The 15,580-nt window shown below is 45.8% G+C and overlaps 1 protein-coding gene across 1 annotated transcript in view; it reads left to right on the forward strand.

The window, feature by feature from the left end:
* The first annotated feature begins 1,064 nt into the window (after positions 1–1,064).
* Positions 1,065–15,580, forward strand: part of MAPKAPK3 (MAPK activated protein kinase 3) — a 93,831-nt gene continuing 79,315 nt past the window's right edge. The window contains exon 1 of the mRNA XM_074602398.1: positions 1,065–1,193. The gene's annotated coding sequence lies outside the window, so the exon portion shown is untranslated. The remainder of the gene's footprint in view (positions 1,194–15,580) is intronic.

The raw sequence follows: 15,580 nt of genomic DNA on the forward strand, positions 1-15,580 counted from the left end.
CAGGAGGATGGTATGGGATGACCAGGCTCTGTTGAGATGCAGGCAACTTGCGTTCTGCCTTGCAAATTAACACTTTGCAAGGGATGAAAGACTCTGACCTGGGTTTAGCATATAGTTTTCGGTTACTCTGACAGCAGAGATGATAGAAAAGTCTTTTTTTCTTCTTTCTTTCTTTTCTTTCCTTTTTTTTTTTTTCTTCACTAGCAGGAGCGTACACTGCTCATCTTGCTAACTACTAATAGCCTAGGAATGCTGCTTCCCAGCAGTGATGGCCCTTTGCCTTACGCAGGTGATAATAGTCACGTTTTTCCACTCACAGGTACACAAAGCCAGCAACAGTACTCAGGCAAGAATCACAAAGCCAAGTACTAGTTTGAGAGTCTTACAAGAAGGAAAGATACCAAAGGTTCCCCAGCTTTAAGCTTTCAGAAGGGGAAAAAAAGGAGAGCCTGCAGCACACCTATGTTTGGAGAATGGGAGTAAGAGCATTGGGCGCTGCTTTGGGCGGAGGGAGATGGTTTGGGGAGTCTCAGTGGCAGGGGAATAGGAGGGCCCTGTTGTGGAATATCGCAGCGAATGTCAGGTTTGTTGCTGTCGATCGGAGGGATTACAAATGTGGTCAGATCTTAACTCTGGGCATGTGAGAAGACTGGCATCTCCTCTCGGAAATTTGTAGCAGCTGATTACCATGCCCATTTTTGTGTGTATTATGTGCCTGCTTTTTCCATTTGTTTTTGCCCACTGTTTATTGACCTGCAATCTTTGGCCTTTAAACAAAAAAGCTGTGGGATATAATGGAGTGTCGCATTTCTGTTAGCAATGTCATAAACTTGCTGTGACTGCTATAACTGTATCTATCTTGAAGGGCCTCTTTAGCAGGAGAAGCCTGGCATAACACAGCTAGTTCTTCCCCTGTACTCCCACACAGCTTGGGTTTTGGGGCGGGCAGTCAGGTGGATACGAAGGGCAAGGAATGGCTTGTATGTGCCCGAGTCATCGTGACCAGCGGAGGAGAGGCTCCTCTGCTAACTTTGGAAGACAACCAGTTTGGCTGTCCCAACTTCAGAGAGGTGGAAGGATTTCGTAATAGCCTGGTCTCATTCTTTCTTCCCCTTCTGATATCCCTGAGTACTGTCCTGGAACACTGGGAGTTTATCCCCTGTCTCTGTGAGGATTTTCTCCAAATTTGTCTGGTAGGTAGAGAAGTAGTTTTACAGTCTTGTCTTATGCTTATGGAAAGAGTCCTTGCTTGGCAGCTCTTGCAATCTAAATAACGCAAGATAAAACCGCACCAGATAAAACACAGGGCACGAATGAAAGGAAAGGTTAGCAAGAGGACAATTTAGATGTAAACCAATTTAGACATACTGAATTACATTATTTTTATTTTTTTTTATTGGAAAGATTGAAATTAGTAATGTGGGGAGAGGACTTTCCCTGGAGGCTTGCGTTGAGTTTGCAGACTGGCCAGAGTAGAGCCCTTTGCCTGGCTGCTTCCGTGCCTCGGTCTGCTCAACCTGCAAAAAGGGGAAGGTCTGCGCAGCAAACAAAAGGCAGCTTTGACGTCAAGACCTGGGACCGTTGCCCTGACACTGGGAGGTGGAGCGCAGAAAGGAATCCGCAGCTAATAGGCTCTGGACTGGAGTGCACTTTGGCAGAGGGACAGCTACTACCCCTTCTTTCCAGGAATAATATTGTTTATTTCTATCTCACTCTCTCTGGCTAAAGTTACCCTGGTCAGGTTTCACTTCACCTGTCTCTGCCATAAAGTCATCAGAGCCCAGAAAAAATGTAATCTGCAGACTCCCCGTTCTCCATACCCTCTTCCCCGAAGAGCGACTCTGCGTGTTTGTTTTGTTTCTTTGCTTTGACGCGTTCATGACTGCAACTTTCTCTCACCGAAGCTTTTGCTAGTACCATTTAATAAACACATACGCATGCAGTTTGCTGTGTTTGCGTGTGGCTGCTCGCATATGTGTAGATGTTCAAGAAGTATCGTTCCCGCCTGCCAAGGAGGAATGGTCTCTGCTGCTGTGTGTGTGTACGTACAACTCCCTGTGTTGACAGCAGCGGATATTTCTGGTTTGCGCAAATGGCTCTGTCCTGTGGATGAAAGCTTTGTTCTGGGAAGTTTCAAAATGTTGCAACGCAATCCAGTAACAACCTGAAGTTCTTTGGATTTGTTACACGGTTTTGATTGGCTCTGGATTTGTTAAAAAAAGGCACTATTTTTACATCAGTTGCAGGTTGCCAGCCTTTCCTGGGCAGACTTTACAAACTGTTGAGTCATGAAGCAAACCTGTAGTAAACTGTCCCATATTTTCTGTTTTATTCATCTTTCCTACCTCTTGCAGTTCAGGTCAGTGTGTATTTGCCCCCTGTGCACTTATGAGCGCTCTGCAGCCTTTGAAAGTTTCGGAGCTGAGTTCCAGCCTCTGGACAGGATGGCAAAGGCACTCTCAGGTGTAGCTGTATTTGGCTGCGTGTGAGGCAGGAGGAGGTAAAGGGGAATTTTATGATCAGCTTTGGAAAGCTTTACTCGGTAAATCAAATGCAAGTTTGTCTCAGAATTCTATAAGTTCTAATCCCCAGTCACTTGTTCTTTAGCTTGTCTGCAGGGAGCCAGCTGTAAATAAGCATTCTCAGCACTGCACAAGGCAATGCTGCTGCTCTTGTTACTTGCTACTGCTCTAGTTACGGAGTTTTTCAGCAGCTCTTATTTAACCATCTGAGATTTAAGACCATGAAAGTGCATTGCCACTCTTTTTGCATACGCATGCAGTATGAATGAGAAGTATTGAAAATAGGTCTACAAGACATTAATGGCGTGAGAGTTTATGGCTCTCTCTGGTTTTGATATTTTTGTGTTAAATTCGCGTCTTCAAAATACATGAGTTCATTTTTTCCACTTGCAGTCAGTTACTCCAGATTGTCCCTGGTGACATCTGGGTTGCTTTGCTATGTTGGCGGTCATTTGCTTCCCCCTCCCACCTCAAGTCTGAGTGTTAAAATCATGGAGATTATCTATCAAAAAAAAAAAAAAAGTTGAAACTGAGTGTTCACAGCTCCTCAAATAGGAAGATTTGAAAGGGGTTGTTTTTTCCTCCTAGTTCCTAGTAATAGCCTGTTGCTCTCATCTTACACCATGCGCTTGAGGATCTGCAAGTTTTCAGGCTTGGTTCAGAGCTGTCTCCGCTTCTCTCTGTACTTCCCTAATCTGAATTCCTCACTGTGTATGTGTTGTAAGAGTTTCTTTGTGTGTCATTCTACACAGAAGCCAGATCCCAAGAAGCAGTAAAAAGCTTCTTTTTAAAAAATGAGTTTCCTCTTACAGTCTCTTGCCCCTGCTGGTATGATCGTGTGGTTGGCAGATGAGTGATTCTGCTCTTCTCTTGTCTGATTTCCTAGAAGAGCCTGACTGCTGGCTGAAGTGACAGCAGGAAAGAGGATAGGAGGGCCTGTCTTGCAAAAAAGCAGTGGCAGAGGAATGTTAATGGAGAAGGAGGAGTTCTTGGATCTAGTTTAATTGCCTCAGCCTTCCTAAGAAAGGGAGAATGAATGCAGCTCTCCAGTGCTGCACTGTTCCAGCTGCCTTCTGCCCTTCCAGATAGGCACTAGCTCAAGGTTTCCATTGAGCAACAGAGAAGATGCTCCAATCTGGACCTAAAGCATCTTAAGTCTGTAGATTATACTGTGGTTTCTTGCTCTGTTTTCCATTGGCTTTTAATTAGAACTTATTATGTTGTTACTTAGAGCTTTTGTCATCTCTTTAAACTGCACTGTGGGAGGAGAACGGGCCACCCAGATGTTTTAGCAGCAGAGGAAGGCAAGGTGGGGCTCTTGGAGACACAGGAGAGGACTTGAAAGATGAGCACACTGGCTGGGTGCTTCTGATAAACTGATTGGCAGTGGAGTAATTAGTGCTGGCATACTGCCATCACTGAGTATTGATGCAGTTTGCTTGGATCGGGCTTTCAAGGTTTTTTGCCCAAGTCCTGGTCCCAGCAACCCCACTGGTGAACTGCAGTTTGTCACAGCAGAGGGGAAACTGGTGTGATAAATCATATGGCTGCCCAGCTATGATAGTTGTAGCTGGGAGGTGAAAACAGGCAAGTGGACAGTTTCTGAGTGTTGATAAAGCAAATCCTGGCAATCAAAACCCTGTTTGGAAACCAGCTCTGTGGGAAATGGCTTTGCATTTTATGCTAGCTGGGCAGAAATACTTGCTGGTGATGTGTATAGAATTAAGCTCTGAAAGGTGAACCTGTGACACAAGTGGTTTGCTGGAGAAGTGCATCAGTTTTACGTTATCAGTGGCTGAAGAAGTTAATAGAGAAATGGGCTGTGTCTCTTTGGGCAGACTCAGTTGGTTTCATGCTCAAGCTCTGAAAATGCAGAAGAAATAGGGAGGGGCATGGAGAACAGCAAGAATGATGGGGGTTTTTTTTTTGGTTTTTTGTTTGTTTTTTTTTTTAAAACTATTTTTTTAACCATGCAGTGGTATGAGGTCAGGCGAATGACTGACTGCATTTGCAGTGGCTGTTCCTTTTAGTTTAGAACGTGATTGTGTGTTTACATTGCAGAAAACAGGGGCAAATAATTGGGGGAAATAAAGGACATTGGAAGTCCCCTGTGGAAAATGGATAAGATGGGGAAGGAATGTATGATAAAACACTCGAGAAGCTGAGGGAATCTGTGAAGTCTAGAAATCAGCTGAGGAGCTACTTCCTTTTAAAAAGAGTGGGAACAATGCAGGGAGTGAAAAGGGTGAAAACGGCAATTGTGAAAGAAGAGAGTGAATGGAATATGTCCTGAATAAAACAGGGGGAAAGAAAGCAGCAAAAGTGTGTGAATTGGCATGGGTTTTGCATTTGGTTCTGTATTTTATTGAATTTCCATGTCACCAGCTAATGTCAGCCTGCTTACTCCTTTCTGTGCTTTACATTGTGTGTAGGTAAGCGTGTGGGAGCTTTTTTGAAAACTGCCGGGCGTCCAGTACAGCCAGGGTCGCGTTGACCTCAGTGAATACTCACCACATCTTGCTGTCCCTGGCAGGGCTGCGGAGGGCAGGTCGGGAGGCGAGCAGCTCCATCCTCTGTGCCGGCGGCAAATGCTTCTCTGGCTCATCAGGAATTCAGGGGGTAGTTCCTAAAGCCTGTTGCAGACATGCTCTCCTCTCCTAGATGCTTCCTTCTTACACCTCCATCACGTGGGACGTGGTGTAAGAAGCAGGTTTCTGATGCTGTAGCAATAACGAGCAAGCTTAATCACCATCTTGAGGATTAGGTATTATTTATAGTTTGTGCAGTTTGGCCTCGTGGCTGCAGAAAGAGTACGTCCGGAACGAAGAAGTAAGAAAGGAACGTCTTGTTCAGCTAATCAGCCGTTCTCTGAGAAAAGGTGGAAGCTCTGCGGTCCTGTCGTAGGCAAGACAAAGCAGCGACACAATTAAACTTGTGGAGAAGGAATTAGGGACAGCCATTTCCCAGGCTTGAGTACGGCTGCGTGCGCAAATTGGCAGCAGTGACGGTACAGTCTGTATTAAGACGTCATCAATACACAAAGGAAGGGTTATGTACTCGGTTTGTGCAGTTTTGCATCGCCTGGAGGGTGGAATCACATCTGGTTTGTTTTTCTTATATTTTGCTGATGGGATTCAAAACTTCACTGTTTTGGCTAGTGGAATTGGAGGGAAGGTTAAAAAATAGCTGGTTTTCTAAATAGAAAGGAAAAAAAATGTTTTCTTGGAGTGCTTCTTGCATCTTTCTTCTCTCATATCAGTAAAATCATATCGGTATCTCTCATAGCAGTAAATTTGCTTTGCCTGAGTGAGAGTTAATTTAGCTGTATTGTCTGTAACTTAATAGCCATTTGAGTTACAGCAACTGTAACTTAAAAAGCAGATTGAAGACATTTTCTATGTAGCTATAAGCTTATGATAAATACTATATATTTATTCCTCATATACTATATATTAATACTTAATAGGTAGTAGAACTGAGAAGGCCCAGCTGCCACCTTCTGCAAAAAACTGTCCTTAAAGCTGTTGCCAGCTCATTTGATGCTGTTCTCCTGTCACTTGAAAAGGGATTTCTGCTGCTATGATGTTGGTGCAGTCGGAGAGGGTTAAGAACATGGTTAACCTTGTCACGTATCTGCCATCTGGGGAGAATTTAGGATCTGTTGTATTGTCATCTCAGTTTTTGAGATGATTACTCAAGGAAGCTGCTTGGAATTTAACAGGAGGAGCCAAATTAGGAAGGAGTGAATATAACTCCGTACGTAGGTGGGAGGAGGAAGAGCATCACCTATCAGCCCCCACCCAAGGCATTCAAAGACTTGGAGAAACTGTTTGCAACTCATTGCCTAGGGGACTGGTTGTCAATATTTTCGACATGAGTAACTCAAAACTTTCCATCAGAAAGTCCTCCTGACAGTAGGCTTCCTCTAATTAGTCATCTTTCATGGATGTCATCAGTAATCCTTGGAAAAACCCCAAGTTCTGAGGGCTGCAGCTTGAAAACCGCTGGTGTAAGACAGATGGCGATGATACCTCTGCTGACATCAAAGTGTATTTCATCATGTCTCTTCTTCTTCCCTTTCTGTGTTGGAAAGGGGCTTGGATCTGAGGGAAGTCAGAATCTGCATTTCCATGTGGTCACTGTAGTCATTGTGCTGCTGCTGGGTCAAAGCCAGTGCGGGTTTGTCCAGAGAGGTGGTGGAGTCTCCATCTCTGGAGACATTCAAAACCTGCCTGGACGCGTTCCTGTGCAACCTGCTCTAAGATGACCCTGGTCTGGCAGGGGGTTGGACTGGATGATCTCCAGAGGTCCCTTTCAACCCTATGATTCTATGATTAAGCATCAGCTCACGTCCTTCCCCATCCGGCATGTTCTGACCTCTGGAAGTGTCTTAGGAGTGTGGGATTTTGCTGGTTGTTCTCCTCTTGGGTAGGGAGGGATGGTTTTCTTTGCAGTAGTTCCTTCTGGAACTAAGTTGTGGACCAGTGTCAGGCTCCCAATGCTTGCTTTCTGGCTGTTTCTGTGGCCCCTACAAACAGAAAAAGAACTGTCACCAAATATTGCATGGAGTTTCGGGATGTGGAGGGCAGGACAGACCGCCTTTTGGGTAGCGAGCATGCTTGATGGCCTGTTTTTACAAACCATGGTGCAGGGTGTGTAAGTACATGAAGTTCCAGCATGTTGAGGTTTCCAGATAAAGTAAGCTGATAAGCGATGCCAGCGTTTTTTTGGCTCCCACGGAAAAGGCAGTGTTACACAGGACTTGCTCACTGCAGCTTCTGCCCACCTATTTCAAGTAGCACGTGAGCACGGTAGCTCCAGGTATGTGATCTGTAATAACAGTATTTATTGCTAGAGTTCTTCTGCACAGGTCAGTGTGGATAACTCCCTGGACGTGCCTGCTTGTCTGTGTTCCGTGGCTCGGGAGGATCAGCAGTGTGTTCTGGGAGCACTGTAAAGTCTAGTTCTCGAAACTTTCTTCTTTTTCCTCTTGTGCGTAATAAATAATTTTTTAAACAGCTGTTAAGAAGGATGTGGAATGAGACTGAAAGCCGCCTGTCTTCCAAAAGCCCCCCTGTAATATATGTAAACAGCAGTAAATATTTTTCATTGCAGCTGTCACACTTGGTTTAAGATCTCGAAGGTGAAAGTCCATAGTAAACTTTCTGTGTTACCCAAATATGCTTCTTTGACCTTATGAAAACCAAATAAACACACTGTATTGTGGCCTTGAGGACAGGCCAGGAAAAACTCCGTAAATGGAGCAATATCATCACCTTTCATAGCAGTGCAGATGATTGAAGGAGAAACATGTGCTGTTGGAGCAGAGAAACCCATTTAGTTTATTTACTTTCTTTCAGCTCCTAATTTTCATCCACCGTGTTCTGGGTTTTTCTGGCCGTTACTTTCCAGCCAGGTGCTCAAAGAGCTTCCTTCTGAAAACCCCAAGTCTGTCTGCAGCTAAATGCTGTGCTGGGAGAAGCCGGACTGTGGGCCAAATTCTTTCTCCGTCACCTTGGCACAGTTTTCTTGAAGCAAGAGAAATTGCATGTGATTAGCTAAGACAAGAATTTGGTCCCAGACATGCCTGGCTCACGCTATAGACATCTATTCCCTAGAAATAAATTTTATAGCTAGATGTGTGATGGGCCGTACACACAGCTGCTTAGAGTGCAGTTAGGAGCCGGGGAGGCTCCATGTGAATGCTTGAGAAAGCTACGGTGTAGAAAAGCTGTTTTGTAAAATGAGCCCATTGTCAGCAGCGTGATGCCGTGACCGCCCTAGCGTGCAGCTCTGGTACACAGCCGCCACGCAGGGAGATGGTGACGGAGATCATTCCCAGCATAGATTGCCCGTGTTGGGCTCAACCTAGATCAAACCTCACTTGGTGTGTGGCAAATCTCCTTCTTAGTGCTATCTGTCTGTTACCGCTGGTGTTTCCTGGTGTAATGTGTGCTGTTGCTTGGAAAGGAGTTTTGGTGTGATACACAGGCCTGGCTGCCACCTCTTGCAGAGTTGTTTTCAAATGCAGGAGCTGGAATTACTGGAAGCAAACCTGAGGTATGGCAGGAGCAGGGAGGCAGCGCCGGGCGGGGGGCTGGGGGAGAGGTGGGAGCTGCCGCTGCCAGTCTGGACAGGCTGCAGCTGGGCTCATCCCTGTGCTTTCCAGGGCTTAAAAATAAGGTAAAAATAATCCTCCTGGGATTCACATGAAAAAGGAGAGGGGAATGTCTGGAGTGCTGAAGGGTCCGCACAATGCAGCCTCTCTCCTCTCATCCCTCCTCCCCCTCCTCGGCCCCGCTTGTCCCCATCCCCCCCAACCCCGGGGGTGAGCGAAGGCGCAGCAGTTCTAGGAAGAGCTCGAGCCAAGTCAGCAGACGCCAGTTCTGGGAACTGCGTCCGTGGGCCCCGCGGGACGCTTCAAGGAATTCTCGCTGCCATTCCAAGGATGGCAAAAGAGCTCCTCCAGTGACCAGGGGCTCCCCAGCGGCAAGGGGCAAAAGTTTGGAGTCACACCATGGGACTGGGAAGATTACCAGAGACGCAAGGGCCTGGAGATTTATGCCCCACTCAGAACTGTACTACAGTAATTTGTTTGGCTTCTTGGGGGAGAGGGAGAAATAATTTGCTGCATAGGAGATACCAGTAGTGACCACAGGAATTTAGAAAAGGGATATGGAGTTAAAAGGTCAAAATTTCCTGCCATCAGTCATCATCTCCTTGGTGGGAGCCGGAGAGGGTGCCAGAAGCTCAGACAGAGATTTCAAGACCCTGAAGCCTCCCGCAACCACATGACCTTGAATAAATAAAACAAGAAGCAGCAAACTGAGGTTGAGCCTGGCTTGTGCTGCCATCCCGCACTTCCTTCTCCCCACTGCCATGGCTCCCACCAGTCGTTTGCTTGTTCTGGGTTCAGGGCTGCTGCACGCTCCCTCCTTCCAAAGCAGGAGTCGATGGGAACTTTCCTCCCAAGCCCTGCAGAGCTTCTAAGGAAAACGCTCAGCATGACACTGACAAATTAATGTTGTTCTTACTGCTCATTTACAAGATAAAATTATTTCACATGCTGCTGGCAGCCTGGGAGGAGTGAATTTCTCACAGCCCTGGACTTTAAATACATCTTCTCCATGTGGTTACTGAGTTGGTCTGGATCGGTTTCAAATTAGCAGAGATTTGAGAGGAAATGTTGAAGTTGGATATTGGCATCCAAGATACTTTTGGAAGTCACTGTAGCGATGCTGCGGGCTGCAGATAGTGCCTGCTTTTTCGGGTTTTGTGTAGGGCACACATGGAAGGGTGGCTTTCCTGGAAGAGGTGACCTAACCCACTGCGAGCTGCTCAAAGAGAGGAGGTAGGAGTCACACTTTCTGACCTTCCTCTAGGCCAGACCAGACGGGTCCCTTAGGCCTTGACATCATCGGTCCCATGAATTTTATTGGGATATTATCATTTTGCACGCTATTTCAAGTCTAGTCCTCCTCATTGAAAAGTCCTGTGAACTCTGTTCCAACTCTGACCCTGACTTTTGCTGCTCTTTTTTGACTCGATCTGATAACCACAGCTCTGGCATGTCGTGCTCCAGCCAGCAAGTGTGTTGTCTTCTGGGGATGTTCATTTAATGCTGTCAGCTTTCCCCTAGACATCACAGCAGATTGTTTGTTTCTTTGCTTTTACATTTAATGGCCTTCTAAGGTATCAGTCAGCCCCCAAACCTCTTTCTTCCCATGTATTTATTGTGATCCTGCTTCTAGTGTTTGATCAGACTTCCTGATACTGCTCTGGAGCCTTTACTCTTTCCCATATTTTTTTTTCCTGTATATTTTTCCACTGTGGAGAAACTTTCCCAAAATGAGAGCTAGCAAAACCTTTTCTGCTCACATATGCCCTTGGTTTGGGAAGAAGCGTATGCTTGGGAGGGGGGAGGGGGATGGGGGGAGGCAGCTGTTCTTGCTCTTCATGTAAAAGACCTTAATGGATTCACAGGATTATGCTGCTGGAGGAGCTGTTCCATCAAAGCCAAGTTCCTTGTTGCCTTTCATTTTCTTAGTCTATTAAATGTATTTGGTTTCTATGAACAACTAATTAAAATGCAGGAGAGTAGCTCTTTATTAAGGTTTTATTAACATTTAATTTGCTTTTTAGTTTTTGGTAGGAGATCAAAAGGTTTTGCTTTTTCCTAGAAAGATAACAAAAGGGTTGCAATGCTGTTCTAGGATAATCTCACTCTAATAACTCCCATCTAATAACTTCCTGCGCCCCATGAAGATGCGAGCAGAGACCTCTTCGATCGGGGGTGTACATGAAGGGAAGGCGCAGTGGGGATGTGCACCTGGGAGGCAAACCAGAACCTGGGAATCTCCTGATGCCACAGGCAGGAGCCGCTCTACCGGCTGCACAGAGAGTATGCTTCCTGCCCCTGGCATGGAGGGGTCCTGCACGCTTCTTGCTCACCTGGAAGCATCTGAAATCTTGAATTCAGGCCCTCCAGAGTCCACCCTCCCTCAACCCATCACGCTGCTTCCTCCCTGTTGTGCTCTGATACCCCAAGGTTGAATGCTCCATGGAGGGTGACTCCCTCGCACAGCTTCTTCCTGGGCTCCTGAGGTTTTTCTGGTGTGCAGTTGATGCAGGCTCTGGTGAATGACAGTGCGCACACTTAGCAGCCATCTTTCGAAGATTGCCTGCAGACTTTTCATCTGGAATCTTCCTTTTTCTCCTAGCAGGTTCATTTTCTTTTTAGTCACTTTTCTATACTAAGTCTTTGAGGGACTGGAAGAGCAATGTATTCGGGTTGTTCATAGATACTCTGCTTTAATGGAGTTGTTCTCAGGCCTTTTAGGGTGTAGCTAGAACAGTGTAGGTAGCTTTTTCTTTCATGTCTCCATTTTTCCCCTCCTTCACCAAATAGTCTCCTTTTCGATGCAGGCACATGTTTGAAATGCACAGGACCCCTTGGTTTGGTGACTTGTTGCTTTGCTGCAGCAAACAGGCAGGATGGAGCTGAGGGAAGCCAAGAAATTCTATACCGAGTTATAAAAAAAAAAAAAAAAAAAAAATCTTTATTGCTTCTCTCTCTTTCCATTGCAGCAACTGGCATAAAGAGGTGCAGGTGCCGCACATCAGTATTCGCTCAGTTGTATGCAATGTCAGCAGCTACTGCTTACGTGGGTAGAACCTGCATTTCAGATGTTACTTACTGACAATATACAGAGGGGGGTTTTGATGACATAAACTTCTTGCTGCCATCACAGATCAGCATTAGAGTAGTAGAGCAATTATCATTTTTGTTTGTGAAGTCTTGAGTGTTTTTTGATCCATCCGTTGTTGCGGTTTCTATCTGCTTTCCTTCTAGGAAAGGTATGGTTTGAAGTTTGCACGTAACTCGTTTATTATGTGCGTCTCCAAAAGGGGAAACAAGTCTCAACTTTTCCATCTGTTAGCTTTCAAACAAGTTGTGCAAAGATTCCTCAAAGTAGCTGTTAATTAGTTAACTTTTTATGAATTTGTTACCTAATCTGAAGGATAAGGATGATCATCAGCTTGCTTTTCCTATGGGAAACTGGTGTATTAAAGCATGCAGATCCTACCCCTCCCTAAACATACAAACACATTGCGATAATTCTTCCTTTGTCCTGTCAAAGGAATCCCCTCTGTTCCAGACATTAAATGCATAGTTATGTCCTGCCTGGGCAGGTTTCCTTCCAAGTGATGAGCAATGCCTGGGACTGAGAGTCTGAGCGTGGCTGCGCCCTCTGCAGCTTGGGCTGGCTACCCATGGCACTTTGGCTAACTGGATTGTGCCACATGCTATTTTGGTTCCTAAATTGCCCTCTTGGGTGTTCTCTGTGCCGCGTTGTCGTGCCAAGAGTTGCAGTGGAAAATCCTGCTTGCTGGAGTCCATGGATCCAGCAGGGGCTGGCACAGCAGGGAGTTTGGAGCAGCTGGAAAGGAGTGGGAATAGTTGCAACATAGTGTTTAAAAACTGTTCCTATCTCTTTTTGGTGACCTCAGAAAGGTGCAGAAGGCATGAGGCTCCCTTTTTTGTTAGCTGTAGGAGACATCTGTCCAATCTGAAATGAGCGCATTGGAAGATGCCCTGCAAACTGGTTCTCGGGTGGCGTTTGGGGAAAGCCTGTGCAGATTTCTTGCTCAGCAGTGGATGGGAAGCTTCCAAAGGTATTCACAGCACCATATGGTTGCAACGTGATCTAGTGCCAATGTATTAATTCACTCCTGATATTGTATATATATGTCTCCCTATTCGTTTGCCTTCTTGCTTGTTAGTTTATTCTCCTGTTGCATGAGACCATATGGGAGAAGGTTGGAGGGAAGAGAGGCAGGTGAAAGGTTTAGGAACAACACAATGTCCTCGAGTTATGCATTAGCAGTTGTCTTTATTGGTGCTTCTCAGTCCAAAGGGGAGGTTTAAGCAGCTCGAAGGCTGTGCATACCACCTGTGATACAGTAAATCACAATGCGGAGGCTGAACCTGAGCTGGTACAGCCCTCACTAACCCCACAGCTGGAAACGCTGAGCCTCTAAAACTGCCTGGATGCAAACGGGATGTGTTTGCATGATCTGGACCCCACCAGCAACAACTCACTTTGGCAGGAGGACCTGCTGGTGCTCCAGCGACGTAGCTCTGCTGCCTGCAGAGGAGAGCAGGGGAGCCCACACAGTGCAGTGTGGTCTGGTGCCTTTGCAGCTGGATAATCTGCTGCAGTGAGAACATCTGCACTGAGCTCTCCTTCCCTGCTGCTAGGTCTTCTTGAGGAGAGCAGCCACATCTGCAGCGGCTTTGTGGTGTTTCCTGCTCAGAAACATTAGGGATTTGGTAACAGTTTTCTAGCTGTAACTGCTACAGAAATTTAAATCGCATTCATGAACCTGGCAGCTACACAAGCCTTTGTGTGTATTTACTCCCATAATAGAAGGTATCAGGGAGACGTTGAAGATGCCTCAACCCTGTTCATCCTTCAACTTGATGATTATCTGCCTTTCAGATGTGCCTGAGCCCTTCACCTTGTACAGGATTGGAGATCTGTGCAGATGGGAGAGGTGCACTTACAAAGAGCCCAAGACAATATAATGTAAACATGTGAGCAGTAATGTTTGCATCCTGTCTAGCCTATGTTTATGGATAGTGTGTTTCACCTCCCTAAATTCCTTGCAAACACTTCCTGACTACCAGTTCCTAACATAGCTCAGAGGTGCTGCCTAGTAATGTCTTTGTTTTGTGGGATAGACATGTATGGAGTAATTCCTATATATATTCTTTAGTGACTTGTGCACCTATATGTGGATTAAGGATAAATTCGAGCCATGATAAAATTATACCTGTGCTGAATTTGGCACGTTTTTGTAAAGCCTTTAGAAAACCTCAGATGAAAAATCTGTAGAAAGCCAATTGCTATAAATAGCTGTGGTATGTCGCTATATTTCTACTTATCTTGCCATCGCAGTGAGAGCTATGGTGTGTATGAGGTTTCAAAGCTCATTTTCTGTCTGCCCCATCTTTACATCCATACCTGTGACCTACAGCAGTGAGCGACCTATTCTGTTTTTAAAGTCCAGAGAAAAGTTCGCATACTGCAACAAGTCACGTTGCAGAGATGCTCAAACCAGAGCTATTCTGAGCTTCTTTCACTACATGGCCATGGTGATGGCAGCTTGGGCTCCAAGAGCAGCGTAGCTCTCTGCGGGACCCTGTGTCCCCAAGCCCGTAAGACCATGGCCGATGCCTGATGAGCGCCTTCCTGTTCAGCCCCATGTGTGCTCTTGCCCCTTCTGAGACAGCCTTCCACTTGTGCGTGGGATGGTAAAGAGTAGAGGTGGGATTGAAGTGGGTCATCGAGTTATATCCTAGTGGTATATCCCCTCATACTTTTTAGGTAATCAAAGTATGACTCTCCCAGCCCTGCAGTGCTCTATGTCCTTGTAACGTTGGGATTGATTTCAGAACCTCGGTGCAGCAGGAAGATAGGTTGCTTTATGAGTTACTGCAGTACAGAGAGGGCAACTGGAGCTCTACAAATAAAGAGGGTGTGCTCCGTGTCCTTGGCCTTGCTTCTACCACTTTGGTGTGCTAGTAATCGCTGCTAATGGGTTTGCATAGTGAATAGCAATTCCCATCACATGGTGAATTCTGAGTCATTTTTTGCCCCACAGCTCACACTGAAAAGTGTACATAAAACTGCCTCCTTACCCCTTTTCCAGATGTTGATCCCCAACCTGAGACACCCCTTTGACAAGGTGTAAGGGGCAAGCCAGGTGTGGGTCTTGCTGGCCCTTCCAGACCCCAGGGAAAGTTCATCATCAGCTTTGTCTGGTTCCCTAAACAACACTTGCAGCTGATCCTGTGCTTAGCATCTTGCCCTCTGGGTTTTCTGTGTTTCATAGAATTTGCCCGTAGAGCAAAGTGGTGGGTGTTAGTTGTTTGGGTTTTTTTTTTTTTTTCTTTTTAATAAAACATGTTCAATTAGCTTCCTTAGAAAAACCTCCCTCGGTGCTCTGATTGGGTGTTTGGCAGAGGAGGGACTGCTGTCAGCATGTCTGAGTTCCTGGAAGAGCTGAAGTGCAATGAAAATGACCCCAGGGAGCAATGGGCTTTCCACAGAAACCCGACAGTCTGGGGGAGGGCTGACTGAGACTGCATGGTTTTAAGAGCTCATTTAGTTTCCTTTCTGCAGCCTGATAGTGAAATGGAGGGAGTGACAGTGCTGCACGCAGCTTCAACCACGTCCTTCATCAGTAGGGTCTTAATGCTTCCTGCAGCATCGTGCATGGTAAAGGCACTGGGCCATCTTCTGGGGTTTTTCTGTGTACCCTGCGGGTACCGTCAGCATCATTTTTGTTTCTGGAGACCCAAAAGCTCAGCAGATAACTTACCCACTCCTTATTTACACTATAGATTTTTAATTCTAGGTCATATTCCCATTTGTATGATGTTTTCCTTCACCTTTCACTATTTTACTTGTACTGTATTTGCCTCTTTATTTTAAAGAAACAAACGTGAATTGCAAATATCGTAGCTGTGTTCTGGTCTTTTCCTTGGCTTG

The sequence above is a fragment of the Larus michahellis genome, chromosome 10 (genome assembly GCF_964199755.1).
Source record: "Larus michahellis chromosome 10, bLarMic1.1, whole genome shotgun sequence".
Lineage (NCBI taxonomy): Eukaryota > Metazoa > Chordata > Aves > Charadriiformes > Laridae > Larus > Larus michahellis.